This window comes from Bemisia tabaci, chromosome 2, assembly GCF_918797505.1.
Source record: "Bemisia tabaci chromosome 2, PGI_BMITA_v3".
NCBI classification, from domain to species: domain Eukaryota; kingdom Metazoa; phylum Arthropoda; class Insecta; order Hemiptera; family Aleyrodidae; genus Bemisia; species Bemisia tabaci.
Window position 1 is genome coordinate 4,434,779 of NC_092794.1, and position 11,808 is coordinate 4,446,586.

General features: G+C 39.5%; 1 protein-coding gene across 1 annotated transcript in view; it reads right to left on the minus strand.

Annotated features, from left to right (window-relative positions):
- The window catches only part of LOC109039974 (uncharacterized), a 192,108-nt gene that overhangs the window by 1,921 nt on the left and 178,379 nt on the right, over nt 1-11,808 (minus strand). The gene's annotated exons all lie outside the window — the stretch shown is intronic.

The following is an 11,808-nucleotide window of genomic DNA, read 5'->3' on the forward strand; positions in this document are numbered from 1 at the left end:
CATCCTCGGAGGTTTTGTTCCCTAAAAACACGCATAACATGGCTGAAATGTGTACCCTGATGCCTGGGTCAAAGATTTGCCTTCAATTGGCCGGCTATGCAAAATGACTGTCGTGACGCACGAATAGTGGTATCAGAATTTCGCATTAAGACTATATAGTGGGTTGAAGGCGCTGTTGTGTATTGATGTGAATGACCGTGTACAGCGATGTTGACTAGAAATGTTCAGAATTTTGGAGTCTTAAATCGAGCCGTTATTTTGGACAATGCCCGAAGAACATTATTGCACGTTCTAAGCTTTTTTTTTTCTGTAAGTCTTTTTTGAAAAAAAAAGAGAGTCCGAACGCTATTCGAACGTACTCTTATGCAAGACTGAATGAGTCGCCGTTTACAAGATCGCAACTTACTCAAAAGCGGTTGTGAATTCAATAAGTTTCGCACGGATAAAATGAGCTGTCGACGATGAACCGTGAATAATCAGGATTGAAGAATTCTCTTATTCACTTATTGATGACTCATCGTGTTGGATCAACTAAAGCTTCTAAACAAGTTTTAAGTATGAATAAACTCTATTTTTCATCTTAATGATGAAGAGTAGGTTCGAAACGCATAGTTACAGAAATTCGTATCTCGTGATGAAATGTCATTTTCCAATCATACAATGCTTGATCTGTCCATATGAGATCAAACTAAAGCTTAGCTGATAAGGAATTGTAAGCGTGAAACTCTTTTATCAGTCTTTAAATGATCAAAATCCGCCAACAACAGGTTTAAAACACTAATTTCAAAAATGCGTATCTCGTCAATTGTTAGTGCCGAGAACGCAGGCCCGAACTTAGAGCGTGTGCAGGGCGTGCGGCGCACACGGGCGCCAGCCTTTCGAGGGCGCCACGAAAGAAGAAGAGAGGGAAAAAAAGGGGGGAAAAGGAAAAGGAAAAAAAGGGAAGAAAGGACAAGGGGAAAAAAGGAAAAGGAAACAAGGTTGGGCAGTGAAAGCAAGGAAGAAGGGGGAAATGGAAGGAAACAGGAGGCAAGAAAAGTGAAAAGAGAGTCCGCGAGAGAGGGGGGGGGGGGCATAAAAACCATATACAAAATATAAAGAGAATTGCCGTCTAAAGGTAAATTTTCAGGACAAAAACTCCACCTGGTCTATAGACGGTCAGGCGCCTCTTGACCCTAAATTTGCGGCTGTACAGAAATACAAGAGTAGGCATGTAGTAAGGGGGCGCCATAAATCCATCTAACAGGAGCCGACATAGCATTTTAGGCCACGTCCGCCATCTTAGATTTGAGAATTTTTAAACATAGTAAAAATTCGAGTTTCCGGTCGAAAAATACCCTCAGAAACCGAGTTTCAAAAAAATCCATCGAACAGGAGCCGACATAGCATTTTAGGCCACGTCCGCCATCTTGGATTTGAGAATTTTCAAAAATCAACTAAGAATTCGAGTTTTCCGTTGAAAAATACCGTGTAATACCGCGTTTCACAAAACTCGAACAAACAGAAACCGAGATAGCATTTTAGCCCACGTCCGCCATCTTGAATTTGAGAATTTTAAAAAAATTGACTAAAAATTCGAGTTTCCCGTCGAAAAATACCTCCTGACACCGAATTTCAGAAAAATCCATCGAACAGGGGCCGAGATAGCATTTTAAGCCATTTCGAATTTTCGAATTTTGAATTTTTTGAATTTTGACAGATTTTGATTTAAAACGCGTGATCCCCAAAATCGAAGCTCAGATTCGGATTCCTCGTAAAAAATCGATGCGATTTCATGTATCATACCCTGACACCAGATTTCAGGAGAATCCATCAAACAGGAGCCGAGATGGCATTTTAAGCCACTTCAGTCATTTCGGATATTTGAAGTTGAAAAATTTTACTTAAAACGCGTGATACCCAAAAGCGAAGTTCAGATTCGGATTCTTCGTAAAAAATCGATGCGATTTCATGTATCATACCCTGATACCGAATTTCAGGAAAATCTATCGAACAGGAGCCGAGATGGCATTTTAAGCCACTTCAGTCATTTCGGATTTTTGAAGTTGAAAAATTTGACTTAAAACGCGTGATACCCAAAATCGAAGTTATTCAGATTCGGATTCCTCGTTAAAAATTGATACAATTTCATGTATCATACCCGAGCATAGCGTGAAGGAAAGAGACGTAACGTAAACATACTGATTCGAGCATATGAATCCAACGTGGCAACATGGGTAGTGCTCAGTGGGTCAGCGGAGGAGGAAGAATAAGAATTTATCGTGAGGAATTCCTCGGGACGAAACCGAATGCTTAGCGCCGGCCGGCGCCTCGCCGTTCGGTTGCATCTCGGGCGACCGGCCGCGGCGCGGCTGGCGCAGCGGCGGCGTAGTTCAAAGCGGTAGTATGACAGAATCTATACGCGTCTTTAAACCTTTTTCCTTCATGCTATTTTAACATATGATACATGAAATCTCATTAATTTTTCACGAGAAATCCGAATCTGAGCTTAGATTTTCGATATTATGCGTTTTAATCTATTTAAAATCGTAGGAGAATTTACAGAATTGTCCTTGAAAATTGATCACACATTAGTGTTTTTTTACGTCATTAAACCTCTTTCCTTCACGCTATTCTAACATATGATGCATGAAATCTCATCAATTTTTCACAAGAAATCCGAATCTGAGCTTAGATTTTCGATATTATGCGTTTTAATCTATTTAAAATCGTAGGAGAATTTACAGAATTGTCCTTGAAAATTGATCACACATTAGTGTTTTTTTACGTCATTAAACCTCTTTCCTTCACGCTATTCTAACATATGATGCATGAAATCTCATCAATTTTTCACGAGAAATCCGAATCTGAGCTTAGATTTTGGATATTACGCGTTTTAATCTATTTAAAATCGTAGGAGAAATTACAAAATTGTCCTTGAAAATTGGTCACACATTATAGTGATTTTTTACCCCGTTTTTCCTCTACGTTCACGTGATGAAATTAGTTCAACAGTTGACTCATCGACTACTCTAGCCTAACCCCCCAGAATCGGTCTAAAGGGCGAACGATTTTATCAGATAAGATGTGCGGTCCTAGTTTCCGGGCAATTGCGGTTTGATGGAAGCTGCGATGAGGAGAAACGGAAGATATGCGAAACTCGGGCGGATATTAAATGAGAAACCAAACCAGGTAGGGGAAAGGCTTTCTTCCCGAAAAGTTAGTGCTCGGGCCAACTTACATGGTCACTGGAGCGTTGTATATCAGGTTGTAGGAAACTATTTTTTTGCAGCAACAACCAATTGGATCGCATTTTGCAAAAAGGAACTAAGAGCATTTCAATGTTGCTGGGATTGTGCAACTTAGGTACATTCTTTGCAAAAAGTAAACTTTGCGACGGTAATTTTCGTCTTGAATTCATAGTTTATTGGGAGTAGAGGTGAAACTAGTTTAGATGATCGTTTATGTTTGCAAGGTTAGCGACATTGGAATGGTCTTGAGAACGCAAATCTCGGCATATCTACCGTATTTTCTAACAGTTCGAGAAATTATTCAAAATGCTGATGGAGTCTGAAAAAGCATCTTATTCTTGCTTTCCTCAAGAATTATCACCCTTCCACTAACAATAACGAGGAATGTAGACAGTTTTTTTTACTGTCCTGGAAAATCGTGTTTTCCGAGATACGCATTTTTGCACTTTCACCATCGACTTGTGCTACAGACGGCCCACATAGTGCGAAAAGCCATGCATTTAAACGATGGCCATAGAGGTATTAGTTTACCTCCGGCAATCGACTTAAAACTAACTGTTTCTTTTAGGCGAGAATATAACTGAATTATAGATAGTGATTATGTTATCATTGTTAACCTCTCGGTGGGCGCGCCTTCTCGGGTCACTCAACTGGGCGCGCCTCCACGGGTCACATAACTGGGCAAAGGGCACGCCACGCCGCGGCATTTGGACCGCAATTGTATAATTCCGCTTTTCCAGCAGTACTCATGAGTTTTAATTCATCAATGTACACTATCGTATATTTTAAAATATTTTTACAGAACGTCCTCTTTTTTTTCGATCAATTTAACCACAGCTAAATCTTCGAATTCTCCAAGAGAAAGTACAAGTGAATTTTTGGAATTTATTGGCTTCGTTTTCCCTGCGAAATGGTGTGGACCCAGTGCCATTTCTCCACCTTAGTACAAGCAAATATAGTAGAAAATTTTACAAAGAGAGCATTCATTTTGAATTCGAGTGTTAAAACTAACTCATTATACTTTTAATATTTGAGTGAGTTAATTTTCCGGAGAGAACATTAACGTAGTATCAGTTTGAAATCGTCGATGTTTATCATTCCATGTGTTTTCTGTTTTAAAAGGAAAAAATAAATCGTTTGTTGCTAGTGGTGAAAAATGGGACAAGGCACGTGCAGCTATTGGCCGTTGAGTGATAATATCCACGATGCGACGCAACACATCGATGATGGCACGCCTGAACGCCTGCGGAACGCTTGAATACAACTATTCGTGCTTTAACGCTGTCCTTGTTGCAGACGTAAAAATTGAAGGCACCTTGGATTTCTTCAAGCGCGCCAGCGGCAACGGAGACGACGCGATGCACACATCACGCACATTGCGTGGCTATTTCGCACTAATTATTTGACTATACCTTTCATTGGAAACTAGGCTCGAGGAAATCGATAGATTAATTATACAGTAAAAGCTCCCTAAGTCGAACTACGGTTAAGATGAAATGTCAATTATGACTAATTTCTTTTTCGGTCCCTTGACACGTCCATATGTGAAGTGGAGAATTGGTTGAGACGAATTGCCGCATTAGTCGAATTTTTCGTAGGTCCCAACACAATTCGACTGAGTGAGCTTTCACTGTATAAACAAGTTTGGGCCTAACATTTATCACAGAATTAAACGTTTGATAAAAGCAAATTTATTGCCAGGATGATATTTAACCGAATTTTATTCGGCGCTCAAATTCAAATTTTTGGTCTGTTCAATCGCACTATTCAGTCCGCTGAGCTAAACTGTAGGGATATGCTGATCTTGACTAATATTCCGGTTGCGCAAAGCAATTAGTCCGGTAGCGCAGACTGAATACTTCGTTTGTGTGTACAGAGCCAAACTCAATTCAATATCATACAAACGAGTTCGGTTTTGTCGAACATGGAAAAAATTAAATTGCTAAAAAAAGTGGCCGTAATATTTCAACGTAGATTTCACAACAAAAAAAAATGCTACTTGAACCACTATTGTAAGCTACTATAACCACAGGGGTGGTTATAGTAGCATTTTTTTGTTGTAAAATCTACATTGAAACATTGCAGTCACTTTTCTTAGCGATTGCATTGTTAAATCAGCAATTTAGTTTTTCGTGAACTTTGATTTCAGGGATAAATGACAATCCCTACATAGATGATCAAGGAATTTTTGTACCAAAAATTCTTTCAAAATCTAAAAATGAAGTCGAAAGTGCATTATTCATCAACCATGGATATGAACAAATTGAAATCGATTAAATGGAGCACTAGACAAGGTACGAATTTCAGCATTCTGATTCATGTTTCTTCACCAAAATTTCACGTAAAACGCGATGCGTACAACAAAAAATGCCGAAATCAACTCCTTACGAAGATATTTAATGATTCTTGATGCGTAAATTCAAACCACCCGCTCATGAAAACTCAATACTCTACGTGATTCACATCGCGTGCTAAACGTTATCATGACAGTATCTGCGATTTAAAAACGTGGCAACCTCAATTTTGACGCTTTGGCTCAGCTATAGCAACTTGCTCATAGTTTGAACAACACATGGTGGGAAATGAACATCGCTCAATTGAGAAGTTTGCTGAAACCGTTGTAGTGCGCGATTTGACTCACGTAGAGCTTTGAGTTTCTTGTGAGCGGGCAGTTCAAATTCCTCGTACCCAATGTGAAATAAAAACGTTGATGTCTTCGTTAGGAGTTAGTTTCAGTAATATCCATTGCGCTAATCGTGTTCTACGTGAAATTCTGATTAAGAAACATTTATCAGATTGCTTAAATTCGTACCTTGTCTAGTGGTCCATTGCTGAATTAAGACACGCCGATCCGGAAATGTCCTAAGTTCGTGATGAGTCGGACTCTCTGAAAATATGGAGGACTTGAAAATCTGATAACCGTGTCAAAAGCGGGGGGAGCTGTGGACTCGGACGAGTGGAAGTCGGAGGACAATGCCACCTGGGATCCCGAGTCCACTCGGGTGATTATGAAACGCCAACTCAACTCGGGAAACTATACACGTTCATGAAAACAAATTTTTGTCCCTCCGGTGAGGGGCCTCCAAGTTAAAACGCATTTAGTTCCGCCGTGATAAATGACGGTGAAAACGAAAAAAAGTTGCGGGACACAGAGATGCGCCTGCGAATGTTTCAACTAAACTCTTCACAGTCTGCTAGCTGAATTTAGAAGTACCCTAGTAGCAGAACAAATTTTTGTTTTTCTAAAAAAAGTATAAAAAAAACATATCTGTTATCTAAATGATCGTTTTATATAAAAAAAAATGTGTAACGCTTCTATAAAAAAAAATCAAAGTTCAGACCTGACCGTAATATATGAAAAATGATAAAAGCTAGGTAAGGTAATTTTTTTTTATACACACTTTTTTTTTATTTTTTTATGTAACGCATGCATACGAAAGTGTTAAAAGTGAACATTTTTATGTAACGATTATATTAAAAAATAGGTCATCATTTTCGTGAGCTTTGCACGAATTAGAAGGATTTTTAGTATGTTCGCGAAAAGCTCACGAAAATTATGTAACATTTTTTTGTATAATGGTTACATAAAAATGTTCACTTTTAACACTTTTGTATGCATGCATTATATAAAAAAAATTAACTTTCGTACATAATATTTATCTTTTCCTTCTGGGGTTCTGCTAATAGGGTAAGCGTTCATCGCACTGTGCGTAGCGGACACTCTTTCCGGAGATTTTTTCGACTCTGGACTTAAAATTGGACGTATTTATGCTAAAAGGAACTATGTTACACTCAAACCCTATGCTTATAGTTCCTTTTAGCATACAAATGTCCAATTGTAACATACTATGGTGGTGAGACCCTGCTTTGGTTTACGGGTAGATCCATCATTTCATGCGGCGGGAAACGATTCTATTTTCCTCAGTTTTTGTTTGTTAGTCATGGTACACTTTACGCGATCATGGTGCGTTTAGCTTTGTAAAACTGTTGAACTTAATTACGTTTTCATGTTAAAGTCCAGTTCACGTTCAAAAATTTTGCTCAGGGCATATTCTGGACGAGGTAACCATTCACTGTACAACATGAACACAAGATTTTTTGGTTTTCGGCTACTCATAATGCGAAAAAAAAGCTATGCTATTAGCCGACTTTACAAATGGACGTATTTCTGTGAAACGGAACTAAGCGCCATAGGAGAGGAAGGTAGAGGGGGGCTTGGATTGGCGGCGGAACCGGGCGTCGGGCTCATTCCGTCCTATACTCGCAATGCTTTTCCATGGCGCTTAGTTTCGTTTGACAGAACGTGCTATCCGGCATTCTAAATTCCTTAAAAGGAACTCAAATTGGCGCTTAGTTCCGTTTGACAGAAATACGTCCAAATATGATATACAATAATTGTTACTCAGGCCATGCCTTAATAAAGAAGCAATTTGCAAATTGTAAATGTATTAGCATCCTCTTACACATTGTTTTTTTTTTTTTTTTTTTTTTTTTTTTTTTTTTTTTTTTTTTTTTAAAGCAGGGTATGAGCAACAATTATTGCATATTATATCTGTAAAGTCGGCTGATAGCTCAGCTTTTTTTCGCAACATGAACACAGGCTAGGACTGGCCATAAGGCCAACCTGCCATTGGCAGATACGCCCCACTGGCGCGGCGCGCCGAAAACGCGCCCCTCTGACAGAAAGCAAAATAAGAAGAGAAAAAAATTACGACCGAGAATATATGCGGAAAATTTCTTAAATGAACCGAAGAAGACAGAGATAGGAGTAAAAAAAAAGGTGCTTTTACGCATGATGGTGGTGAACAGAGGTCCAAGAACAACTTTTTGAAGCGTAAACACTTTTCTGTGCGATGTTCACCTTTCTGTTGATAGATAGGCGCTTGATCAATTGATCATCCCTATGTGTACAGTGTAACTCCCTTAGAGGCGATGGTCGTTTCGATTTTTAGACATACGCACCCTTTATACACATCTTGAGAGACCTTTAAACATATTTCTATGACTATTGATTTGGACAAACCATAGAATATCTCGGGCAAACTTAACCTTCATTTATCTCGAAATTCAAAAAAAAGAGACGTCTAAAGTGTGAACGCGATACAACTATTCGCGCAAGATGGATGTTCACGTTGCATATGAAAAATGTAAGACGTGGCGTGAGTTGTAAGCTCGCAAAGCTGTGCTATATGCTACTAGTTTAGAGCACCATTACGAATTAGACAAACGCAAACAAACACAATATGGAAATAAAGTGAGGGAAAGGATATGCGCGTTTACGACGGTGCAAAGATACAACTATCCGTACTTGATGGACGTCCGTGCTGTATCTGAAAAATTGAAGGCGCGTTGACGCGAAGCGTGAGCTCTCAATGCTCTGCTATGTGCTATTAATGAGGTGTCGCTCAGATTCGGGAGAAAAGTTAAAAAAGAGGCCCGAATACGTCTTTCCTGTCTTCGGCTGTGTTGATACTCGTTATTTCTTCTCTTTTCATGTTCTTGCCTGATTCTTTTTAAGAATGAATTTACAAACCCACATCTTAAGCTCGTGTAAACCGTAGCACTGGCTCGGTTATTTTGGAAATAATGTTGCTTGGATGCGTCTAGTGGCTTTGATTTTTTATGTTTTCTTTAATTTCAGAAGTCTGTCGGTTACTTCAATACGTTCAATTTTGCAAGTTTTACTCCTTGCGATTACTTAATAAACTTTGAACCTGAAAATAGCGTAAACTTGTGCTGCTTTGCCAAAATTTTCTCAACCCCTCTCTTCGTAGGGGATGCCCCACCAGGAAGTATCACATTACGCCCCTTTAACCGGCCAAGGGTCTGCGCCCTCAGATGCGAGCCAGTCCGACCCTGCATGAAAACTATACATTACTTCATGATAAAACAAAAAAGAGAAAGGAAATATATGTCGTGTTATAACTTCTTTTGAACCTAAATCTATTGTCTTGCATAACATTATTTAGATTATCTTTTAATACTCTGATTGTATGTGTCAGGTGCCCATTTTTCTTACACAAAAAATAAAAAAATTAAACCATCAAACTTTCGGTTTCTTCAAGGTAAACTCAGAAAATTGTGTACGTACATTTTTAGTAGTGTACTCTTGATAACAATGAATTATAAGCATAGATTTTTGAACATCAACGTATTTTCGTGATTTCATAACCGTGTACACAGTATAAAACAATTTAACATGTAACATTGATAGAATGAATATGGAGAACGGCTGTGGGTGACTGTTTGAACACCCAAGTAAATCACTTTGCCTGCACAAATTTTGAAGGCGAAAATTGTGTTGAAGTCAGGAGAAACAGGCCATGAAATAAGGTGGGAAGGAGGAGATGGAAATAATAACACGGCTTAGAAAGATTCAATTTCCATCGTTTGCTCAAAGAAATCCCACAAAGATAAAATATTGACTTTTAACAGCAATGGAGTGTATAAGAACGAAAAACGGAGAATGTTTATAATTGCCCAAGGGCAAGCTCTCCAGCACAGTGGTGTTGGCACCTGCAGCTTGTTTACTCCTGTGATCGTTTGGCATATGGTTTGCGGATATCAAGTGTGATCACCTGAAGATACCGGAATAATGACTAATCCTTTTTTTTGTAGTTACAATCATACCGAGACGGTGAGCCTCAATTACCTGAAGTCAAGTCAATTTGGTACTTCGAAAAAATTTCCTGGTCGATTCTTCTAGCCTGATCTCTGCAATACGATAATCGTTCGGTCTTGATCGACTTATTGTGGCTGCGGCAGTAGCATTTACCCCATTTGCAGTAACCCTCGTTCAGATCCTCACACGTTCCAGCGAAAAAGTTATCTAGATTCGCGACCGTCTTCTTGATCTGGTCCTTACATTTAGATTTCATTGTACTGAATTCATTGGCCAGATTTTTGCAGTCTCTCTGGCAGTTCTTTGTTTTATTTTTGATGCCTACGCAGGGACTATTCTCCTTGTAACGCGCCGGCTGAAAAGGTATGAAATTGTCATTGGAGCTGCCACAGACTGTATTGAACACTGTAAGTGTAGGGTGATTCATCAAGAAATTACAACTGAACGCTACCGGCTACAGGCATCAGGGGCCGTTCAAGTATTACGTAACGCAGGGGGGCGTAACGCGTTAGGGGCAGGGGGGTTGAGCAAGCGTTACGGTGCGTTACAGAGGAGGGGGGGGGGTCAAGTCCAACGTTACGTAACAAATCCGAATCGGAGGCAAGCAACTTGATAAAAAAAAAAAAAACGAGCAAAACATTGAAAATTGCCCTTTATTTTGAAACGGGGGGAAGGTGGGAGACAGGCCGGCGTCACATCGTGCGCTAAAAGTTATCATGACAGTATCTGCGATTTAAAAATCTGGCAGCCTCGATTTTGACGCTTTGGCTCAGCTATAGCAAATTGCTCATAGTTTGAACACACATGGTAGGAAATGAACATTGCTCGATTGAGAAGCTTGCTGAAACCGCTGTAGTGCGCGATTTGACTCGCGTAGAGCTTTGAGTTTCTTGTCAGCGGGCAGTTCAAATTCCTCGTAACCAATGTGAAAGAAAAAACGTTGAAATCTTCGTTAGGAGTTACTTTCAGTGATATTCGTTGCGCTAATCGTGTTCTCCGTGAAATTCTGGTTCAGAAACATGTATAAGATTGCTTAAATTCGTACCTTGTCTAGTGGTCCATTTCCAAGCAGCACAATACGCTGTTGAATGTCAGGCATTTACTTATTGTATAGAATTGATTTGGATCGTATTGCAAAAGTAATCGAAGGACAGCGCTTTGAAAAAACCAAAACGGTGGACTTCAACGGCCGCCACCTCGCGAGCCTCAGAGTGTTGCCCCTTCCAGAATTACTCCTGAAGGCACCACCAATGAGCCCTGAAAGCGGCATATTCCGATCACAAAGTGCAGGGTTTTTTTCCTTATAGGCAACGCACTAGTGAGAGAAGGAGTGGATTTTAGATTTTTCTTATGTGCTTAACGGTATACTCGACCCATTTAAGCATTCGAATCAATCTATATTATACAGCTACAAGCAAAATCTTGGAAGCACTATTTCTGACGAACTGCCGGACCGATAAGGATAATATTTACATATCGACGGTGCAAGTCGGCAATCACATAACTCGGTTTGCGACGTCGCAGACTTCCTGTCATACTTTATTTTATACTGCTTTTTAAATGGAAAACTACTCAACGGCAATTCTTTAAAACTGTCATGATTTTTCTTCTCAATGCGAAGAAAATTGTGCAAATACTTCAAGAAGTAAGATCAATTTGTTCTCCTTTAAAAAAATGACGTAGAGGCGGAGATTTTCAGACACCGCAAACGAGTTATGTGATTGCCGACTTTCACCGTCGATATATGTCATCTGTAGTAGATGTAGATGTGCAAAAAATTATGAAACCCCGAACTTTTAATGTTGTAGAGCTTTTAAAGCTCATGTCACTTAAGTCGAATGTTAATAGCGTGAGAGATATGTCGTTTTCGCTAGAAACGTCGAGGTGTGGGATTCTACCTGAGTGACTCGAATAAACAATAAAACAATGGAAAAGCTCGTGAAGGGCTCCTCATTC